This window comes from Anolis carolinensis, chromosome 2 (assembly GCF_035594765.1).
Source record: "Anolis carolinensis isolate JA03-04 chromosome 2, rAnoCar3.1.pri, whole genome shotgun sequence".
Lineage (NCBI taxonomy): Eukaryota > Metazoa > Chordata > Lepidosauria > Squamata > Dactyloidae > Anolis > Anolis carolinensis.
In genome coordinates this window covers 162,257,636-162,281,016 of record NC_085842.1, presented here as the reverse complement: position 1 = coordinate 162,281,016, position 23,381 = coordinate 162,257,636, and positions in this window count along the sequence as shown.

Here is a 23,381-nt window from a genome sequence, read left to right as displayed (position 1 = left end):
TATTCATTTTGGCAAGGTTGCGTTTTTTCATAAGTCAGTTGTCTTGTGACTGAATCATTGAATCTTTCCATCTTTGAGCTTAGGTAATTCTTGCTGCTGTTATCACATATAGCAATAACCTTCCACATTTCATTTAACATTCCAAGCACATAAAGTCCAGGCTTCATTTGACTTTAACAATTTCTTCTGAAGTTGTGTGCATTTGTGCCCAATATTTCTGTGACCTTTTACATGATAAAAATGCCCCCCTTTCCCCCACATTTCTGACAATCACTAACACTATTTTTATACATCTTAGCAATCCTTTCTGGTGTCAGGTACCATATATGCATTTTTTTTATAAACAAATTCTTTCAAGTCATTGCACAGTGTAAATTGTAATCTCTTTATCCAGACCCATTCCCATTTTTCCATCTGTATTTGTTTACCAAATTTTTGTGCCCACTTAATCATATATTATTTCACATGTTCCTCCTCCATTTCCTATTTTAACAACAGTTTATACAACTCAGCAAATAAATGGTCATCTCCAGAGTTGCAACAGTTTTAGTTTCGGGTTTATCAATAACAAATACAAATATGTTTTTATTCATTTTAAATTGTACCCCTCAACCTCCTTTCTCCAGGTGCGTCATTTCTGCATGCCAGGAGAGCTCCAGAAGCAGTTCAATGGTGGCTGGGTAAATTATTTTATTTTTTAACTTTTTTTTTCTTTTTTGGAGGTGGGTTGTTTGGGTGTTTGGGTGTTCTCCTGAAAGGTACCAGGAGGACATCTAGACACCCCTTGTGGACCTTTATGCTTTGTGGAACCAGCCTGAGTTGATTAATACTAAATTGACTAATTAAAGTATTTCAGTTATTGTTATTGATGATAATGAATTCCTTTTTTTAAGATGTTATAGCATTATCAAATTAATTTGCAAAACTAATTGGCAAACTAGTTGCATGGTGAACTTTTAATCAAAGTTCACCATAATGAGTCCATGATCAGACAAGTATCAGACCCTTTCCTGCATTCACATACTTGGTTATTTCTTAGAAAGGATTCATGTGCAAACATTATTTTTGTCTCACATCCAGATCTAAAGCCATCCTGAAAAGCTTCCTAAGAATGCTCAAAATGATTGAGCTGATTTGAATTGCGATGAGGAGAACTCATATGCCCTTCATTTTATCACAGCTACAAATATTCCAGCTGCATTTCGCATTTTTGGTCTATTTAAAAGCAAAAATCAACCCATTGTCACTAGCTCTATCATCTTAACTATATAGTAAAAATCCTCCTTTAAAGAAAAAAAAACACACACTATACTTCAGTTTAGAAGTTATTTTGGGTTTCTACATAAAGTGGTGGCCTTTACTTCTAAAGCAGATCTGGATGGCGGGGGAAGTAGGTGAAACAATGTTGATATTATGAAAAAAGTCCTAGGTCAGAACTAAATATAATAGGTCCTCAACACAGGGAATTAGAGCCACAAAATCCTTGTGAAAGTGGGAAAAAGAAAAAATATAAAAAGACTGAGGGTTTTTTTTTTAATCTGAGAGAACATTTTTCTAGAAATCTTTGTGTCTTGCAGGATGATTCTGTGGTCACTTTCCATCTGAAATTGGCCATAGTTTGTCAAGGAAGACCTAGAGATTCTTAGAAAAAAAATAAACAATTGAAATTTAAACTTGCAAATGTGGATAGTTAACTGTAATCTACACAAAACCTAATCAAAGAGTAATAAACTGTGGGGAGGTGAATTTAGGACAGGAATTGAAACTAAGAAATACAGTTCAGTTTGGAGTACCTATAGCAAACCCGGAGGAACAGCTATATGCATAGTTAATAATAACATGAGAATACTTCAGAGAATTCAGAGCTTGCAAAGCAAGCAGGGAGAGGGAGAAGAAGACATTGTTACTAAGGTTCAGAGTATGAAAAACTGGGCATCCCATATGAAAAAAAAAAAAAGGTTCCTGTTAAAAGACTATAAGAATGAGCTTGAGCTATTCTCCTTGTGAAGGCCCCTTAGAGAGGTAAAAGGTAAAGGTTTCCCCTGACGTTAAGTCCAGTCGTGATCGACTCTGGGGGTTGGTGCTCATCTCCATTTCTAAGCCAAAGAGCCGGCGTTGTCCATAGACATCTCCAGGTCATGTGGCCGGCATGACTGCATGGAGTGCCGTTACCTTCCCACCGGAGCGATACCTATTGATCTACTCACATTTGCATGTTTTCGAACTGCTAGGTTGGCAGGAGCTGGGGCTAATCATAGAATCATAGAATAGTAGAGTTGGAAGAGACCCCATGGGCCATCCAGTCCAACCCCCTGCTAAGAAGCAGGAAATCGCATTCAAAACACCCCCGACAGATGGCCATCCAGCCTCTGCTTAAAAGCCTCCAAAGAAGGAGCCTCCACCATGGCCCGGGGGAGAGAGTTCCACTGTCGAACAGCTCTCACAGTGAGGAAGTTCTTCCTGATGTTCAGGTGGAATCTCCTTTCCTGTAGTTTGAAGCCATTGTTCCGTGTCCTAGTCTGCAGGGCAGCAGAAAACAAGCTTGCTCCCTCCTCCCTGTGACTTCCCTTCACCTATTTGTACATGGCTATCATGTCTCCTCTCAGCCTTCTCTTCTGCAGGCTAAACATGCCCAGCTCTTTAAGCCGCTCCTCATAGGGCTTGTTCTCCAGACCCTTAATCATTTTAGTCGCCCTCCTCTGGACGCTTTCCAGCTTGTCAACATCTCCCTTCAACTGCGGTGCCCAAAATTGGACACAGTATTCCAGGTGTGGTCTGACCAAGGCAGAATAGAGGGGGAGGATAACTTCCCTGGATCTAGATGCTATTCCCCTATTGATGCAGGCCAGAATCCCATTGGCTTTTTTAGCAGCCGCATCACATTGTTGGCTCATGTTTAACTTGTTGTCCACGAGGACTCCAAGGTCTTTTTCGCACACACTGCTGTCAAGCCAGGCGTCCCCCATTCTGTATCTTTGATTTCCATTTTTTCTGCCGAAGTGAAGTATCTTGCATTTGTCCCTGTTGAACTTCATTTTGTTAGTTTTGGCCCATCTCTCTAGTCTGTCAAGATCGTTTTGAATTCTGCTCCTGTCTTCTGGAGTGTTAGCTATCCCTCCCAGTTTTGTGTCGTCTGCAAACTTGATGATCGTGCCTTCTAACCCTTCGTCTAAGTCGTTAATAAAGATGTTGAACAGAACCGGGCCCAGGACGGAGCCCTGTGGCACTCCACTCATGACTTCTTTCCAAGATGAAGACGATGCATTGGTGAGCACCCTTTGGGTTCGTTCGCTTAGCCAATTACAGATCCACCTAACCGTAGTTTTGTCTAGCCCACATTTTACTAGTTTCCTTGCCAGAAGGTCGTGGGGGACTTTGTCAAAGGCCTTACTAAAATCCAGGTACGCTACATCCACAGCATTCCCTGTATCAACCCAACTCGTAACTCTATCGAAAAAAGAGATCAGATTAGTCTGGCATGACTTGTTTTTGGTAAATCCGTGTTGACTATTAGCAATGACTGCATTTGTTTCTAAGTGTTCGCAGACCACTTCCTTAATGATCTTTTCCAGAATCTTGCCTGGTATCGATGTGAGGCTGACCGGATGGTAATTGTTTGGGTCGTTCTTTTTTCCCTTCTTGAAGATAGGGACCACATTCGCCCTCCTCCAATCTGCTGGGACTTCTCCCGTTCTCCAAGAACTCTCGAAGATAATTGCCAGTGGTTCTGAAATAACTTTCTCTAGTTCCTTCAATACTCTTGGATGTAGCTGATCTGGCCCTGGGGACTTGAATTCGTTTAGAGTGGTCAGGTGTTCCTGGACAACTTGTTTCCCTATTTAGGGTTGGATTTCCCCAAATCCTTTGTCCATTCCATGTTGCTGAGGTTGAAGAGCGGGCACTCATTCCACTCCCAGGATTTGAACCTGGGACATTTTAGTCCGCAAGATCAGCAGCTCAGTGCTTTAACACACTGTGCCACTAGAGAAGTAGGCTTGTGCAATCTGAGTAAACCACAATCCATTTAGTGTCCCGGATTTTGGTGGGGACCCCAGTTTTTTGGGAGCCTCCCAAATTCGGAAGGGCAGATATCTGTTTTCACTCTGGGGTGCCAAAAGAGCCATCTTCTATCAGCTCATTATGGTAGTGGTGGTGGTGGGGGGGCTTCCCAGATTCCCTGTCATTTTAGGCATTTAAGCTGTTTGTTTCTACTCTAGAGGAGAAGTGCTCGGCTGCAGGCAGGCAAACACTTTAAGGAGGCTTCTTACCGATTTATACTTTAGAAGAGAGGCGCTCAGCTGCAGGCAGGTGCACACTTTAAAGAGGCTTCTTAGCTGTTTCTACTATAGAAGAGAGGCGTTTGGCTGCAAGCAGGCATGCACACTTTAAAGAGGCTTCTTGTTTAGAGCTGTTTTTCACCAGCCATGCACTCTTTCCAAGGCATTTTAAGGAGGCTTCCTACTTCCAGATAAGGAAGAACAATGACTTTCGGGGAATGAGGGTTTTCTTTTCTTTTCTTTTTGCTGGATGTATAGTCCACCAGGAACCTAGGTGTGGGGGCAGTTGCTAATGCAACTCCTAACCTCTGATACCACTCTTTCTGGGATTGTTTATCCTTATATCCTTCATTAAGGACTGGATTAAAAGCATCAGAATTAGGCTCCCAGAAAAACCCATGCAAAAAACATGTGGAGCACCCACATGCTCCCAAAAGATTGGCTCCCGCTTGCTTTCGTGTTGGGTGGGTTTTCGTACCGGGAGGGCCCATCCCATTATGTGCTCCCAAAGGTACAGAAGGTGCTGAAGGAAATAAAGGTACCGAAGGAAAACAGATCCATGCACAACTCTATTAGATAGCCCTTGTAGTTCCAGATTGTGTTTTCTTTGACAAGTAAGGAAATATATAAACTGATGCCCAGATTCAGTATTGAGCAGGAGATGTGAGCAGAGAACCAAATAATGAGAGTGTACCCAATTAACAGAAGGATTTTGAACTATAATAGCCTAGAGCTCATTTTAATGCTAAAACTCATGCCCAAGGGGAAGATTTTAATATGGTGATGTCCCCTACTGATTATTATAGGATGTGAAAACTAATGTGCATGTGCAAATGATGTTATATTATGTCGATGCAAATAGTGATTACTTTCTGTTAATTTTCATAAGAATTTCTAGCTGCTTTATGCTGGTTTTTTGCTAGCTTTGGAATATATTCCCTAATACCTTAGTTCTGTACAGAGAGAATTGAAAGAGCGTTGGATCTCCACTTTGGTGTACTTCTCATTGGGCTACGTGCACTTAGCAAAAGGTCCACAGGTGCTTTTTAACAACAACATTTGGGGAGTGGTTTACAAACATGAAATACCTCTCTAGTTTTACTGACCTTGTGATGTCCAAAAATCTTGGTCACAGATCAAGGATGTAAGATGATAGGGTCTTTTATCTTTGAAAACGAATGCACAGTACTTTGCGGATAAAGCCTTTACAAGCATTATAACCTGGCAGATAAGAGGATGAACAAGGTTTGCCAAAATATGAAAGCTAAAGGGTTCACCACAGTCAACTTAAAAAACAAGTCATGTTTTGGGGTCAGGTTCTTTCTGCTTTTTATTGTCACAGCTATTGCTATATTTATCTAGGCATGCAGAAATACTGAGAAATAAAATCTCTAATAGAACTATTTGGTAGTTTGGGGATAGTGGAGGGCTTTGAACTCTTTTGATAGTTCCTAGTGGGCTAATGTGGTCTTGTAGCTTGTCACAGTTGTCCACCCCAATCTAGTCTTTTCTCTTTTTCTTTAAAGGAAGGTATCCAAGAATGACCCTGTCACTTTCTATATGGAGGTCACCTTAGTCCCTTCAAGTTTGAATGAATGAACATTTAGGAATCACTATGTCTTATAGTAAAAATAGTGCTTAAAAAGGGATAAAAGAAGTGGAGAGGAAGGAATGTCACAGCACCTTTAAGGTTTCGGGATTTCTATTTTTTAAAGAGTTTTCATGGATATAAACCCTCTTTGTTAGATATAGTACAGAGTGGTAATAAACACTCAAGTATAAAGCCCATTTACACAATTGTGAAAGTTGGATAGGAAGGAACTGGCTCCCAAAGGATGAAAATCAAGATCCTTGGACTAAAATTTCAATGGTTGTGTAAGGTAAAAAGGTAACTAATGCAATGCTTATGAAAGAGACTGAATTGCTGGGAGTTGTACTGAATTCCCAATGACCCCTTTTTAAAACACAAACCCCCCCACCCACCCTCACATATCTTAATCTTTTCTCTTCACCATAATCCAATCAAATATTAACTGAAAAGGAATCAGGGACTTCATATTTCTCCTATTGACTTTCATTATAATCTTATCAAAAGCTCTCAGACCTCTGTTTGATCTCAGTGATGAAATTGATTGGTAACCTCTCATAATTTGACTTCCCTGACATTGATTCACATTAGCTTCATATCAAAGCCACTTTAGTTTAATGGATTAGCCTCCAATCATTGACACAGTCTTAATCTGAAATTAATAGTTGCTCCCGGTGTTTCTCTTTTGGCTACAATTGTTCTCCAATTTCAGCATGTTTAGGTAATCCTCTCATTTCATTTAAACTATTTATGTTAACTGTACTTAAGCAAACTGCAGGGTAGGATATATATATATATCTCAAAAAGGAAGAAAGACACGGAACTAAGAAATGCAATTGTTCAGACAATTGAACTGCTGATAGATTTGGGGATAATTGAGAAATTACTTATCACAACTCAGCCCACCCACACATTAAGATCCTCTTATTCTAGGTAACTGCCATTTTATGTGAATCATGTGATAGGTAACTGCCAGGAGATTCCAAAACAACTCTCTCCAAACCACTTCTATTCTCCTCTGGGCCTTTAAATCTATCCCAGCATCCCCTTCCTCATTTTCTGAGCACTCAGAATCTGACCAGGCTACAACAATCTGCAGGAACCGTACCTCAGATTTAGACCCTATTTACAACTACAGGACTGCCAAGTTTCAGAAAAATTCATCTATCTACAGATTTTTGTAGAATTATTTTAAGTTTTTACCATATATTTTTTTAAAAATAAGACAAACCGCAAGAGAGGGTTCTAGGCATTGTAGTCACTGGTTGTGTCAATTCTCGGCCAATTAGAGCATGGACACAACCAGGCCTTTTATTGGCTGAAAAACAGAGAGAGAAAAAAACTTCAACTCCCATCATGCTCGGAGCAGAACTCAGAGACTTTTTAATGCCTGCCTCATGCAAGTGCTGCTGGGAAAGTGAGTTCCCAGCTGAGTTCACTCTGGAGGAGGAGTCTAGGGAACTTTTCCAGAAGAAATGCTGCTGCTGCTGGAGAGGGACAAAAAACACTGCAGTTAATTCCATCTTCTCCTGGAGCCCCCGCAGTACACCCCTGCCTCAAGTATATTGCAGAGTTAACTCCATCCTCTCCAGTAGCTGAAAAATCCTGCTCTCTTGATTTGTTTCAGCCAGCTTTACGGTCCCCCTCCTTCCATCCTGTTTTTGGGGAACATACAAAATGAACCACCAAATTTTGCTAATCACTTTTGCTCAAACTGATCCAGGCCCAACCCTACTAAGCTGTGAAATGTTCTCCTCAGGGTGACTGGCCTAACATCTAAGAAAAACAATGTTTTGTGCTATATTCCTCCACAAAAACATTGCTTTTGGTACACAAAGCATGTTTTTCTATCCCAATGCATGTATTATGCAATGGTCAATTATATATAGTTAGCTCTCCCTATTTGCGGTTTTAACTTTTGCAGATTCGATTTTTTGCAGATTTGATTCATAGGTCCTTCAAGCCCTCTTTGATCAATATCTGTAGGAAATTGACTATAGAGTCATGTTGGAGGACCTAGACACTTCTAGAGAGAACACTTATCTAGGAATCTCTAGGGTCCCTAAGGAAGTTCTATGGTCAACTGCCAAGATTTTTTTCCAATTTCATGGGAGTCTTATGAAAGTACAGTAGATTCTCACTTATCTAACATAAACAGGCCGGCAGAATGTTGGATAAGCAAATACAGCAACGCGTGGCCGGGCACAGCTAGTTCTACATATATTGCAGGGGTGGTGCGTGTGTGAACTTCCCAAAAGTGTTGAATTGGAATTGTCACCAGACTTTCCACTGTCTATACTGATGACTGCTGATTTGTGAAATCTCTATTGGGTCGCACTAGATGTGGACTGGATGGTTCCTGCCTGCCTGGAATGAACAAAATGTGGCTTCTGGTATTAAAAAATCTGTGAAATCAGGACAGTTAACTAAAGAACAGCACGGCGCAATCAGGGAATTCCAGACATGATGTACTGAGGGCCAGCTAACATCTCCCAACAAAGGATTCCTCTCTGAAGCAGTAAGTAGGCAGGCCTTGAAGGTGCAAGGGCATTCAATGGCAATCAAGGTGGCCAAGTGGAACATTCACAGTCGCCTGAGACAGATAAGAGTTGTCCCATCCTGGATATCGTTGCTGAGATAGAAATAAACATCCCACTTGTGTGTTTTCAAACAGATCTCATAATCTCTGAGGATGCCTGGCATAGACATGTATGGCCGTTTGGCAGCAGATAGGGTCGTGAGGGAATGTGATGTTTAATAGGCTTTTCCTGAATCCCTTCTTATTATCCAACATATTCAGTTATCCAACGTTCTGCCGGGGTGTTTATGTTGGATAAGTGAGACTATACTGTATTTATAATCTTATATTATCTGCTTAGAAGTGGATTATATGAGGTCCCTTCTACACAGCTGTATAAAATGCACACTGAAGTGGATTATATGTCAGTGTGGACTCAAGATAATCCAGTTCAAAGCAGATAATATAAGATTATAAATGGGTTTATATAGCTGTGTAGAAGGGCCTTAATAATAATAATAATAATAATAATAATAATAATAATAATAATAATAATAATAATTTTATTCTTATACCCCACCCCATCTCCCCGAAGGGTCTCGGGACGGCTTACATGGGGCCAAGCCCGAATAGAACAATAAAAACAAGACAAGAAACCAATAAAACCATATGAATCTACACTGCCATATAATCCAGTTAAAATCAGATAATCTGTATTTTATAGACAGTGTGGAAGAGGCCTAAGTGAGGCCTAACTCTGCCTGTCCTCTGGGCTGAGCGGGTTGCTAGGAGACCAAGTGGGTGGAGCTTAGCCTTCTAACTCAGCAATTGGATAAAAACAATTATTCCTCTCCCTCTAATTAGGACTTTATTTTTCTTTTCTTTTTGTTGTATCAACCTAGGGGCAAGGATTTTGGGTTGTGTTGCCAAGTTTTGTATGTTCGGGTCATGTAGTTGCGTTGTTGTGCATCATTGCTGGTTTTTTTTTGGTTTTGTGGCTCCAGATCGTGTTTTTGTGGTGTGGTTGTGTTGTAACAACAGTGAGGCAAGGCTTTTGCGTTGTGTTGCCAAGTTTCATATTTCTGGGGCGTTTAGTTGTGTTGTTATAGTCACGGCGCAAACAACTTTACCCTTTTATATATATAAATGATGAGAGCCACTATGGAACTAGCACAGTATATGTGTACTGGACTAAGGACTTCATCAGATGGGGCAATTTTAGCAACCTAGGATGCTTCCACTCTGTTTTGGGGACAGAGCCCCATGCTGACCATCACGCAATATTATGTGACTTCCAGAGGAAGCCCCACCCACTACCTTGGTGGAAGCTTCCTTAGACACTTTTCTCCCAGCACGGGAGCCTGCTCGTGTTGTGCTGGCTCCAATGGAGCCAGCATGGGTCCTTGCCAGGAGGGCAATCTTTCCACATGTAATGGGGAAAGCATTGTCATGAGGGAGCTACATACAGGGCAATATTACACCCCGCTGCCCCATCTGTCCAGCAGCAAAGTGAGACGCTTCACCTGGCCTTTGTAATGAGGTCAAAAGTGTGGAAAATAGAGCTATTGGCCAGTTGCTCTGTCTTTTAAAAGCAACATGATAAGGCAGAACCACCCAATGAAGCTTCAGTTTTTCAAAGCTGTTATTGAAAGCATAGGGACAGAAGGCTAGCAAAAAGTTTGGTGAGCCTTGGAGGCAGGGAGGGAAGGAGGTGGGTGCAGTGCACACTAACTGGTACCTGCATTAAGTTAGATGCTAGACATTCCGGCAATTTTTATTAGAAAAAAGCAATTATCAAGAAGCCTGAAAAGTGATATGGCAGAAACTTCAGAGCTAAACAACCTGTCTCTGTCAACAATCTGTAACTGGCCACACTGTAAGAGGGAACATGAATGTCTTTGCTTGATTCTGTGAGTGATTTCTGTACGTGAGAACTGTAAATTAAAATCTCAAGGGTCTTGTTATAAATGAGTTCAGCAAATGGAAAACCTCAGCAAATGAGTTCCAAATTTGTTAGCTGAAATTGTTGAGGCATCTGGAAGAAAACTCAAAAATAATTGCTGCTTTTGGAGGTGAGCAACATCATCTTCGTCTTCCAGTTCTTTTTTGCATTTTCCATCCTTAAGAAATATCTTTTGAATGACATGCACTCATGTTATTAGCCTCACATCTTTTATGTATTCCTGATATATATTTCTGAGGGTGGCAGCTAAAGCTAGCCTTGCAAGTACAAATCTAATACGTTTTATTATTTTAATAAAGAAAACTAGGAATCCAAGGTTATCTCAGCTGTCCTCTTCAAAACTAGCATCTTGTTATTGGTGTCCATGCCAACTGTTTCCCCCTTGTTTCCCATAATAATGTTCTACTTTTACTGAGACAGATTTCAAGTAATAACACAGAGGTATCTCAGGGCTGCTGCATTTTGTGATTTGGCGATCTTATGGAGGGATTTAAATTGGTCAGTGAGCAGTTTCCAAAGAGCAAAGGAGAAACAGCAAGAGACAGTGACTGACAAGCTGACATCTTTTCATAGCACTTTATTTTTCAGATTTCTCTGCTTCATAACATTAGTTCCCTTGCCTGGGTGTTGTTTTTTTTTGCTTGGTTTGTTTTGGTTTTGTTGGGTGGAGGGGAGAAGCTACTCTGGATTTCAGTGGCTTCTCTGTGTAGTCTGACATGGTGGTTGTGAGAGTGGTCCAGCATTTCTGTGTTCTCAAATAATATGCTATGTCCAGGTTGATTCATCAAGTGCTCTGCTATAGCTGACTTCTCTGGTTCAGTTAGTCTGCAGTGCTATTCATGTTCTTTGATTCGTGTTTGGCACTGTGTTTCGTGGTCCCTATGTAGCCTTGTCCACAGCTGCATTGTATATGGTAGACTCCTGCAGCAGCTAGAGGATCCCTCTTATCATACCCCTAGCCAGGATTTTGATTTGTGGGTGGGGGGCTGAATCTGAGTGAGAGATGATCTACCCTAGCAAACATTTTGTATTGTTATCCCAATATCCCCTTGCAAATGGGATATATTGAGCATGGTGATCAGATCATGATATGAATAAACATAACAGTTTAAATAATAAATGTAAGGCCTTCTCGCGGACCACACTGAGAATTTTTTTGGGGGGGCTGAAGCCCCTCAAGCCCCCCCCCCCTCCGCTACATGCCTGCCTCTTATGCTTTGCTGAATTTAGCATTTTCCATTGCCTGACTCTGAGGATCTACACTGCCATATAATGCAGTTCCCAATATAATGCAGTAGATGGGGTCAGTGAGAGTATGATTTGCCAGTGGGCTTCCATGGCTGAACAAGGATTTGAAATCTGGTTGTCCAGAATAATATAATCCAATACTCTATCCACCATGTCACATTAACTCTTGCTCCGAGGTACTGCTGTTTTATTTCACATCTATCCTGTCATGGGATTTCTCACACTCTGTGCTCTATAGTTCCTTCTTCAGGTTTTCTTAATCTGCCAACATTGAGGGGGAGTTTATGATAGGAAATATTTTCTGCTTGTGGAAAACATACCTGCAGTTGTTGATAATCTATCATCATCACCATCACCACCCTCATATTTGTTTTTGCTTTGTTAGGGCAGTTTTATAAATGTTGTCTTACTTTTATGAAATTTGAGACTCGGCATAGGTAAAGACAAAACAATACAAAATTTCACCTAATTCTATGTGAAGTGAATCACTGGGGTCTCATAAAATGAGCTCCCATAATCCATTTTGTTCAGCTGTTCTGTTTCAGCCCAGAACTCTGCCATGAAGCTTCCTTATGCTTCTTCAAGTTAAATACTGCAAGGACTATGTTCTTGCAATCTCTCTCCCTCTCCCTCTCCCTCTCACTGTATACACACACATACGCACACTACATTTTTATTCAGAAAAATAACACCAAACCTTCAAACAGATAAAAAAGCAAGAATATAAACCATAAGACAAAATACCAAAACAAGAACAACAAAGAAACATTTTCTTAATATAAATATATACTACTACTACATTCACTAGCACCTCCTACCAATAAACATTAACTACACACAAATCTATAAGACTAATTAAAAACTTTACACTCTGTCTGGTGGTTTCCCTCCCTCAATTTTCCACATCCAATAAAGGGGGGGGGACCCAATAATACTGTACATCCTGGGCTGGTATTAGTCTTTTGGGCTATATGGCCATGTTCTGGAACATGGCCATATAGCCTGAAAGACTCACAGTAACCCAGTGATTCCAGCCATGAAAGCCTTCCACAATACAATAATACATCCTTTCCCCATAAAGTGACACTCTTCTAATTAAAAAAAAACTCAGAATAGAGGTTTCATCTCATCTTTGCTGAAGGAAATTAATAAATACTAGCTGTGCCCGGCCACGCATTGCTGTGGCTTAGTCTGGTAGTGTTGGTCAGTCTACATTAGGTTGTATTTATGCTGTGACCTCCACCCTTCTTTATACTCACATTAGTAGTAGTATTTGAAGTCTGTTACCTTCTTCAATTTTTGTGTTGATTGATAATTGCTTGAGATCCCTGTTGTCTTTGGTTTGTTGTTAATCGTGATGTCTGATTCTGCTGAGTGTGGTTTATATCTTATTGTGGTACAATAGTCTTTTTTTTGTTTTGCCTGTGTAGGTGTTTATTATTATTGTTGTTGTAGTGGTCATGAAGGCTGGATAAGTTAGATGCTACTGTATTATTTTTTGGAGGCCCAGTGTAGCACTGACTGGCCTGTCAGCCTCAGTGCCTGGCTGCTTCTTGCCTGTGATGGTGTTGATTCTTGTTGTTGTTGTTGTCATTGTTATTATTGTAATTGTTTTTTTGAAGGCCAAGTGTGAATGTAGGGATTGGGGAGGTGGATGAGCACTGAATGGCCTTGTAGACTCAGTGCATGGCTGATTCTTGCCTGTGTAGGTGTTTATTATTAGTGGGTGAGTGGATGGATAGATAGAGTGGGTGCTCTCCTTGTTTCCTTTATTCCTATGCTGTTCCCTTTCTCTGCTCCGATCCTGAGCTCGCTGATAAGAACACACTGGTCAGAAAGGAGAGTAAATATAACCAGATCAAGGGTCTTTCTCTCCCTTTTGCTCTTGGCCTTCCGGGCAGAGAGGGAGGGCTCTTGTCCTTGGCGTTCTTTCGCTTCCCTTCCCTCTCTCCTTCCTTCGTTCTATCCGTCCCAGCCTTTCCTGCCTGCGGAGCCATGGAACTGAGTCAGTGGGTTGGATGGCGGGGAAAGGGAGAAGGAAGAGGCCTTTAACTGAAATGGACTCCATGCCATGGGGTGCTGGAATTTGTAGTTTGCATCCAGTCCAACCCCTTTCTTTTTGTCATGGAGGAAGAACCCACCCAAACCTCTCAGACAGATGGCCATCCGGTTTAGTTGTGTTGTTATAGTCACAATGCATTGTTGTGAGTTTTTTGGGTCCAGATTGTGGTTTTGTGGTGTGGTTGTGTTGTTACAACCAGGAGGGAAGGCTTTTGTGTTGTGTTGCCAAGTTTCGTATTTCTGGGGCGTTTAGTTGTGTTGTTATAGTCATGATGCGTTGTTGTGAGTTTTCTGGGTCCGGATTGTGGTTTTGTGGTGTGGTTGTGTTCTTACAACTGGGAGGCAAGGCTTTTGTGTTGTGTTGTCAAGTTTTGTATTTCTGGGGTGTTTAGTTGTGTGCCAAGTTTCGTATTTCTGGGGCATGTAGTTCTGGTGTTATAGTCATGATGCATTGTTGTGAGTTTTGTGGGTCTGGATTGTGTTTTGTAGTGTGATTGTGTTGTTACAACTGGGAGGCAAGGCTTTTGCGTTGTTTTGCCAAGTTTCGTATTTCTGGGGTGTTTAGTTGTATTGTTATAGTCACGATGCGTTGTTGTGAATTTTGTGGGTCTGGATTGTGGTTTTGTGGTGTAATTGTGTTGTTACAACCGAGGGGCAAGGCTTTTGCGTTGTTTTGTCAAATTTTGTATTTCTGGGGCGTTTAGTTGTGTTGTTATAGTTACGATGCGTTGTTGTGAGTTTTCTGGGTCCGGATTGTGGTTTTGTGGTGTGGTTGTGCTGTTACAACCGGGAGGAAAGGCTTTTGCATTGTGTTGTCACGGTTTGTATTTCTGGGGCATTTAGTTGTGTGCCAAGTTTCGTATTTCTGGGGCATTTAGTTGTGGTGTTATAGTCACGATGCATTGTTGTGAGTTTTGTGGGTCTGGATTGTGTTTTGTGGTGTGATTGTGTTGTTACAACCGGGAGGCAAGGCTTTTGCATTGTTTTGCCAAGTTTCGTATTTCTGGGGCATTTAGTTGTTTGCCAAGTTTCGTATTTCTGGGCCGTTTAGTTGTGTTGTTATAGTCACGATGCTTTGTTGTGAGTTTTGTGCATCCGGATTGTGGTTTTGTGGTGTGGTTGTGTTGTTACAACCAGGAGGCAAGGCTTTTGCGTTGTGTTGTCAAGTTTTGTATTTCTGGGGCATTTAGTTGTGTTGTTATAGTCACGATGCATTGTTGTGAGTTTTGTGGGTCTGGATTGTGTTTTGTGGTGTGATTGTGTTGTTACAACCGAGAGGCAAGGCTTTTGTGTTGTTTTGCCAAGTTTCGTATTTCTGGGGCATTTAGTTGTGTGCCAAGTTTTGTATTTCTGGGCCGTTTAGTTGTGTTGTTATAGTCACGATGCTTTGTTGTGAGTTTTGTGCATCCGGATTGTGGTTTTGTGGTGTGGTTGTGTTGTTACAACCAGGAGGCAAGGCTTTTGCATTGTGTTGTCAAGTTTTGTATTTCTGGGGCATTTAGTTGTGTGCCAAGTTTCGTATTTCTGGGGCATTTAGTTGTGTTGTTATAGTCACGATGCATTGTTGTGAGTTTTATGGGTCCGGATTGTGGTTTTGTGATGTGGTTGTGTTCTGACAACCAGGAGGGAAGGCTTTTGCATTGTGTCACCAAGTTTTGTATTTCTGGGGTGTTTAGTTGTGTTGTTATAGTCACGATGCGTTGTTGTGAGTTTTGTGGGTCCAGTGTGGTTTTGTGGTGTGATTGTGTTGTTACAACTGGGAGGCAAGGCTTTTGCGTTGTGTTGCCAAGTTTTGTATTTCTAGGGCGTTTAGTTGTGTTGTTATAGTCATGATGTGTTGTTGTGAGTTTTGTGGGTCCGGATTGTGTTTTTGTGGTGTGGTTGTGTTGTTGTAACCGGGAGGCAAGGCTTTTGCATTGTGTTGCCAAGTTTCGTATTTCTGGGATGTTTAGTTTTGTTGTTATAGTCACTGTGCCCGCAACTTTATCATTTCATATATATAGAAGTCCCAGTCTTTCTTGAAACTGATTAGAGATTTCTCCTTAATCAACATTATGGGTTTTTCCATTTCTGCTTATTCACACATCTTCGTAAGCCAATCTTCTTGTGTCTGAGTAGTTGGTACATTACATCTTTGAGCATAGATTATTCTCTCTGCCAGAGTCATATATAGTATTAGTCATCCACATTTTTTTTATTGAGGTGATCATCTATCATCCCTAGGAATAGAGTTAGCGTTTCATTTCAAATTTAACTTCAATTATATTTTCTAGAATTAGATGTATTGTTCTTGCAATATCTCTACAAACATACACTTAAATTCACATCGCCAATCAAGTAGTGCAGTCATATGAAATTGTCTACCCAGTTGCCATCTGAATGCTTGTTTTATGAATATGTAATCCATAAAATTTACCTGAAGTAGTTTTGTATTGTGCTAGAATAAGGCTGATCCTGGGAATGTGAAAACACCCTTTGGAAGACAGTCTATGCTTTATAACTAGACTATGCAGTGAGATTCTGTGGTTTCCATGGCAAACATCTCATTTAAATATCGGCAGAGTTCATATAAACAAATACAGGTTGTACATCCCAGAAGCTAAGAGCTGTGGGTTATAAAAAAAACCCTCTGCTCAGTTTTAAGTAGCATTCTACTAACTGTTTGCCCTCAGTCATATCTGAGATGCTTTTAAAACATTCTCAAAAAAACCTTGGAAGAAAGAATTCACATTTTTTCCGAACCTACTTTTCATGTTTGTAGTGAAATACACAGTCCGTACACTGTACTGATAAAGAGAATTCCAGAGATAGGTTGAAATTTCAATTTTCCAGAGATGCAAATCCTTTGCTTACAGGAAAGCAAAGCACTCTTTATCTTCTCCTCACATTGGAGATGAGAGCTCTCATAGAAACTGACAATTTCTCACTAGATTGTCTCAATGTGTTGAGACAGCCTCTTTCATCACAAACAAGAACTTTTGTGTACATTTTCCCCAACCCTATAATTTACTGGATCACAAAAAGATCATGATCATTTTTGGTTTGGCTGCTTGGAAAAGATTATAATTAGAGCTCTAGGCCTCCAGGAACAGATGTACACTACACATTAAAACGATGCCAATCCAGTATGCCAAGTCAACTCTGGGATGGGTCAGACAGGCACTCCCCCAGCTGCACAGGCAGGAGGGAGTCCTAACTACATGACAATGATGATTGTGGTTCGGAGCCACTGGATTGCCACTATAGACGTTCTCTTTTGCACTGCAACTGAAAGACTGGCTTCTGTTCTTTGAACCAACTGAAGTTTCCAAGCACTTTTCAAAGACCATCTCATGTAGAGTGCATTACAGTAGCCCAACCGGGATGTAACCAGGGTATGTAACACCATGGCCAGATACAGCTTCTCCAGGAACAAGCACAGTTGGTGCGCTAGCTTTAAGTGTGCAAAAGAACTCCTGGTCACTGCTCATACCTGGGCTTCCAGGTTTAGAGCTGAATCTAGGAGTACCTACATTTTCAGGGGGAGTGTAACCCATCTATCACAGGCTGAATCCCTATTTCCAGATTTGTCTTTTGACTGACCAGGAGCACTTCTGTCTTTTCTGAATTAAGCACTCATCCAGTCCATTACAGGCAGGGCTGTAGTCGGGGGGGGGGGGGTGTTGTGTTAGGGGTTCAACCCCCCGCCCCAATGTTTTCAGGTTTTTTTTAAATCCTGGTTTACTAATGAATTTTAACTGATTAACCAAATCCCCATGAGTGTCCACTGAAGTTTATCTGTCTTGAGTGTCCACTGAAGTTTATCGATGGAGCCTGATTTCTAAATTATTTTGCGTTATGGAACTACTCTTCATGATTTGCTAAAAAAAAAGTTTCAAACCCACCCCCACCCCCCCCACCCCCAAAAAAATCTGGCTATGGTCCTGATTACAGGTACCAGGCACTTGTTTAGCACTGGAACCACTTCCTTGGAATTAAGTGGAAAAGAGTAATATAGTTGTGTGGCATCTGCATATCAATGACATGGCAATCCAATTCTCGGGATGACCTCTCTCATCAGTATAATTTATATGTTGAACTGCTTGGGAATGGAGGGAGATGGAACCCTGAGTAACCCCACAGGTCAATGACCAAGGGTTCAAACAGGAATTCCCCAGCACTACCTTCTGAGAACATCCCTCCATCAGGAAACAGAGCCATCGTAAATCAGCTCTTCCAAGGTCCATCCCAGAAAGGTGACTCAGAAGGATACCATGGCTGATGGTACCGAAAGTTGCTGAAAAGTCCAGGAGAATCAACAGAGACACACTCCCCATGTCCAATTCTCTGCATAGGTCATCCATTGATGTGACCAAAGCTGTCTCTGTCCCATGATCAGGCCTGAAACAAGATTGAAATGGATGTAGATAATCTGTTTCATCCATAGAATCATAGAATAGTAGAGTTGGAAGAGACCTCATGGGCCATCCAGTCCAACCCCCTGCCAAGAAGCAGGAAATCGCATTCAAAGCACCCCCGACAGATGGCCATCCAGCCTCTGCTTAAAAGCCTCCAAAGAAGGAGCCTCCACCACAGTCCGGGGGAGAGAGTTCCACTGCCGAACAGCCCTCACAGTGAGGAAGTTTTTCCTGATGTTCAGGTGGAATCGCCTTTCCTGTAGTTTGAAGCCATTGTTTCGCGTCCTAGTCTGTAGGGCAGCAGAAAACTGCTTTCTCTCTCCTCCCTATAACTTCCCTTCACGTATTTGTACATGGCTGTCGTGTCTCCTCTCAGCCTCCTCTTCTGCAGGCTAAACATGCCTAGTTCTTTAAGCCGCTCCTCATAGGGCTTGTTCTCCAGACCCTTAATCATTTTAGTTGCCCTCCTCTGGACGCTTTCCAGCTTGTCAACATCTCCCTTCAATTGCGGTGCCCAGAATTGGACACAGTGTGATTCCAGGTGTGGTCTGACCAAGGCAGAATAGAGGGGTAGCATGACTTCCCTGGATCTAGATGCTATACTCCATGAAGTCTTGGAGTTGAGAATTCTGTCTTTTGTAGATTCTCTCTTCTCCCTTCCATCAAATAAATTAGTTTTGGCAGAGAAGGAAAAGCGCTGCATGCATTATTTGCAAAGGAAAGGAAAATTGGCAATGACCTTTGCAAATTCAGAAGCAGGAATGCAGTCGTTCTCAGGACTGGGATTTTCTTCATACACAGAAAATCTGTGTGCTAGATGAGGAAGGGGATTGCATTTGCACAAAGCAGCTGCTGGTGCCTTGTACAAACCATTTCTTTGCTGAACTCGAGCCATAAGTAGGTCTCATGGGTGAGGTGAAGGAAGAAAAAACTGTGTTTGGATAGCATGATAAACTAGAGGGGACTAATTGAATCAGTTACTGAATGGTAAGTCAACTGTTATGTAAATCCCATTCATACAGTATATTATCTACCCTTTCTAAGGATAGCAAATGGATTTAGGTGTTAGTTTGAGGAGAATGAGTCTATGCAAGCCTTGAACCCATGTACATCCTGTTTGACTATTTTTGTACTTTGTACTCAATTTGTGCCAATTAAAGTAAACTGGGGACAAAGTGGGGAGATGGATGAGGAGAGAGAAACTGGGGCATTTCACAACCAGCTAAAATGGGATTATAGAAAATTAATTGGGATTGTATTTGCCAAATCAGGACAGTTGGAGAGTATGAAACAATGTTGCTACAAAGAGACTTTCAAAATGTTTCCTTGATGGAAAAACACATTATGATACAATAATGACAATAAAAGCAGTACATACGGAGATAGTGGATAGGATTTCATACAGCTATTAAGAAATGATAGATCACAACAGGTTCAGAATAAGGCCATTACATTTTTAATATGCTCAACTTGGGGCCTAGGCAGAGTGTTGGGTTATTGCTTGTTTTGGGGAAAGAAAGTCTTGCTATGTAGGAAAATAAACACCATAGAGGTTGGGGCAGGTGTACAATCGTATTCATTGTGACTTGGAGGTGCTAATGGCCATTTTGGAGATAAGTGAGCACTGAGCAAGGATCCTGTGGGCAAAAAAAGAACCCTGTGGTCCTAGATTGTACTTTGCAGTGAAACAGTATGGTGTTTCTGCAAAACTGTATTCCCTTTTCTATCCTTGTATAATTTTCTGATCATGACTTTAGACATGATCATGTGTTTTAGACACACCCCAGTAAAGCTTAAACACAGTTCCTTTGACAGGCTTCCCAATTGTGGTAGTGCTGTAATGGTGGCCCAGGGTGCATCTACAGTATAGACAGACAGTACTTTAGCTCTCATGGCTCAATACTAATGAATTATGAGAGTTATAGTTTTATGAGGCATGTAGCTTTCTTTGTCTGATGACCTCATCACACTGATAAATTTCCCTATCACAGAACACTTCAACCTCTGTTCAAGCATGGAGAGGCACAGAGCTTATCACATGATGTTAAATTACTTCCTGGGTTGAAAAGAGGCAGAAATGTCCTAAAAGGAGGGAACTCTGAACATGGGCCAGCAATTGTGTTCAGAGCTCCTACACTCATGGTATCACACTTTACTTACATGGTTCCAGCTGAAAATTAGGTGGGATGGGAATCATCAAATTTTCCCATCCTGTTTCATTGCTCGTTTCTGTCAGCAGTCTTCTTTATCATATGAGGGTTTGGGGCAGAACAGTTTTATCCCATGGAAAGAAGTGATTTTAAACTGGAGTACTGTCTCTTGTGTCATATGGGGTTTAAGGCAGAGCAATTTTATCCCATGGAAAGAAGTGGTTTTAAACTGGTGTCAGTCTCCTTTCATGTAAGGGCTTTGGGCAAGACAAGGGATCTCTTGGCTTTCAGATATTGTAGTATTCCCTGATTTAAAAAGAAGTAATACTGACTGTGTGATTAATGTAAGATGACTGTATTGCCAGTGATGGGGAGGCAGAATTCAAAACAGGACAGCTGGTGATCTAGAGGGGTGACTCTTTATGCTAAAAGGATGGTCACTTGCACTTTCCCATCTCGATATGATGAGGTCAAAACAGTGCTGGTGCCTCAGCTAATTACAGCTCCAATTATTCTCTTATCAAAAAATCAACCCCCTCCTCTAATAATAATAACTATAAATTGATAACATATTATTACATATCTTGGCTAAGTCTCAGCCCCAGTCCAACCCCAAAATTCCTGGGAGCATTAATAATGCCCCACCAGCACCCCTAGGTCATAGGTAACAACCATCCAAAGAAGACAATGGCCTCACACCCTTTATAGAGGGTCACATTGACAAAACATTGAAGGCTTCTCCAATGTCTTGATTTAGGTTTGTGCTTTATTAAAAAAACAGAGAGGGGAGAATACTCACATATATACACAAAAAATAGACATATTCCCAAGCACCCAAAGAAACTTGATATAAAATTTGCTTGGGTAACTGAAGCTAACACCTTAATCTGACCAACTCTCCTTTTGTGATTCTGAGGAAGCCCCTGGAGATTACACTGTAACAATACCATTTCCTCACTTTTAAAGCCTCACCATCTCAGCCCGAAGATAAATAAAAATAAAAAGGTAAAATTTCCTTAACCCTGTCATCCCAAGAAACACTTACACACACACAAAGTACATTTATTTAATTAACAAAGCAGACCCTTTCTGTCTGTCTGCTGGATGTCTTAAAACTTTGCATAATCAAACTGCCAACTCCAATATGTAAATATTCAGTTTCTACAACTGAGCCCCTGCTGTACAGTGGACCAGCACAAGATCCATTTACCCTAGGTTATCAAATACCATAACTTACATTACGCAGTGCTTATGTGACCTTGGACTATGTGGCTGTCTTGAGAAACAACACAGATTCTTCCAGTGGGCTCCCTTGCTGAGAAACTAATTGCCAGCAACCCCAGGACTCATCAAGGATTTGATTGACTTTCCAGTTTTCCATGCCTCACTCTTTGGGTAGAGATTATTCCAAGCTTCCACAGTCCATTAGTGCTAAATGCCTATTCTTTCCAGTTTGGACAATGGTGCCCACACCCTCAAAGGTGGGCACCGCAACAAATCTTTAATTTTGAACTCAATTGTTCTCTCTACCTCTCCGCCCCTGTGATGTCAATAGGAAGTCAGCCAATGAGAAGGTGGATCCTAGGAGGCATGTCTCCTGACCAACCTTGGGGGGGGGGGGAGGAGTGGGAGGTTTGAATAGCTTCCAAACTTTAGAAAGTGTTTTGCACTTTTCTGTATGAGTTATTAGTTCTTTTGGTGATTACACTGTTTAGTTATTCATCGGGCCAGGTGAATAAAGGTCATGTTTTCCCTGGCTTTCAAAGTAGCATGGCATGCTGAGCAATGGGCCTACGCTGCCCCCTTGCCAGGATTGGATAACAAAATCAGGCATTGGACACAATCACATTGGAAACCTATACACTGATTTGTGTGCTTCCTTGAAAAAAGGGATGCTTTAGGAGTGTATCAGTCTATTAAGCAGTAATGCTGCCTCCTTCACTACTTTGTTCTTGCTGTGGTATATTTGTATGCAGTTCCTAACTAACATTGAAATATCTTGGCATTATAATACTGTAATGAACATCTTTATGAAATCACCACAGCACGGAATACTCACAGCAACCCAACACAGGAGAGTTTCTCTGTGGTTCCTGTTCCATATGAAGGAAAGCTTGCTTTATGGACTAGCCGTCGTGGAACGGCAATTAATTTTCTGCCTGAGCTTATGGGATTTTCCAGCAGCAAAACAGACAGAAATCCAAGAGATGAGGTTTCTCCTTGGACTGCATCTCTCCAGTGGGAAATATTTTTCTTATTGTTTGGAACGACAATACACGCAGACTACAGCATATACACTCTTATTATAGATCCGTTGCTTTGGTCATTATCCTCCTATCTCACAGAATAGATGCAACATCACAATTGAACTCACAATATGTGATTTTTTAATAGTTGCAGGAAATTGGTTAAATAGAGCATTAATTTCAGTGTTGCTTGAGCTTTCCAGGGAATATATTTTCTTCATATATTTTTCACCAAATAGAAACAGTTCATATTATTACTTGCTGCAGCCAGGAAATCAGAAGATGTTTACTTCTTGGGAGAAGAGCAATGGCCAACCTCAATAAAATAAAGAAGAGCAGAGACATCACACTGGCAACAAAGGTCCGCATATTCCCCATAGTAACCTATGGATGCGAGAGCTGGACCATAAGGAAGGCTGAGCGAAGGAAGGTAGATGCATTTGAACTCTGGTGTTGGAGGAAAATCCTGAGAGTGCCTTGGACCACAAGAAGACCCAACCAGTCCATACTCCAGGAAATAATGCCTGGCTGTTCACTGGAGGGAAGGATATTAGAGGCAAAGATGAAGTACTTTGGCCACATAATGAGAAGACAGGAAAGCTTGGAAAAGATCATGATGCTGGGGAAAATGGAAGGAAAAAGGAAGAGAGACTGACCAAAGATGAGATGGACGGTATCCTTGAAGTGACTGGTTTGACCTTGAAGGAACTGGGGGCGGCAACAGGAAGCTCTGGCGTGGACTGGTCCATGAGATCACGAAGAGTCGGAAGTGACTGAACAAATAAACAACAGTGTTTGCATATAATTTTGCTGATGTCAATAGTAGCTTTCAAATGACAGTGGATAGGAAATCAGACTTACAAAATATGGACTACCTGATTTACATTTTCTTCATACAGTTAGATAAAAATATACGCTTATAGTACCAAATTT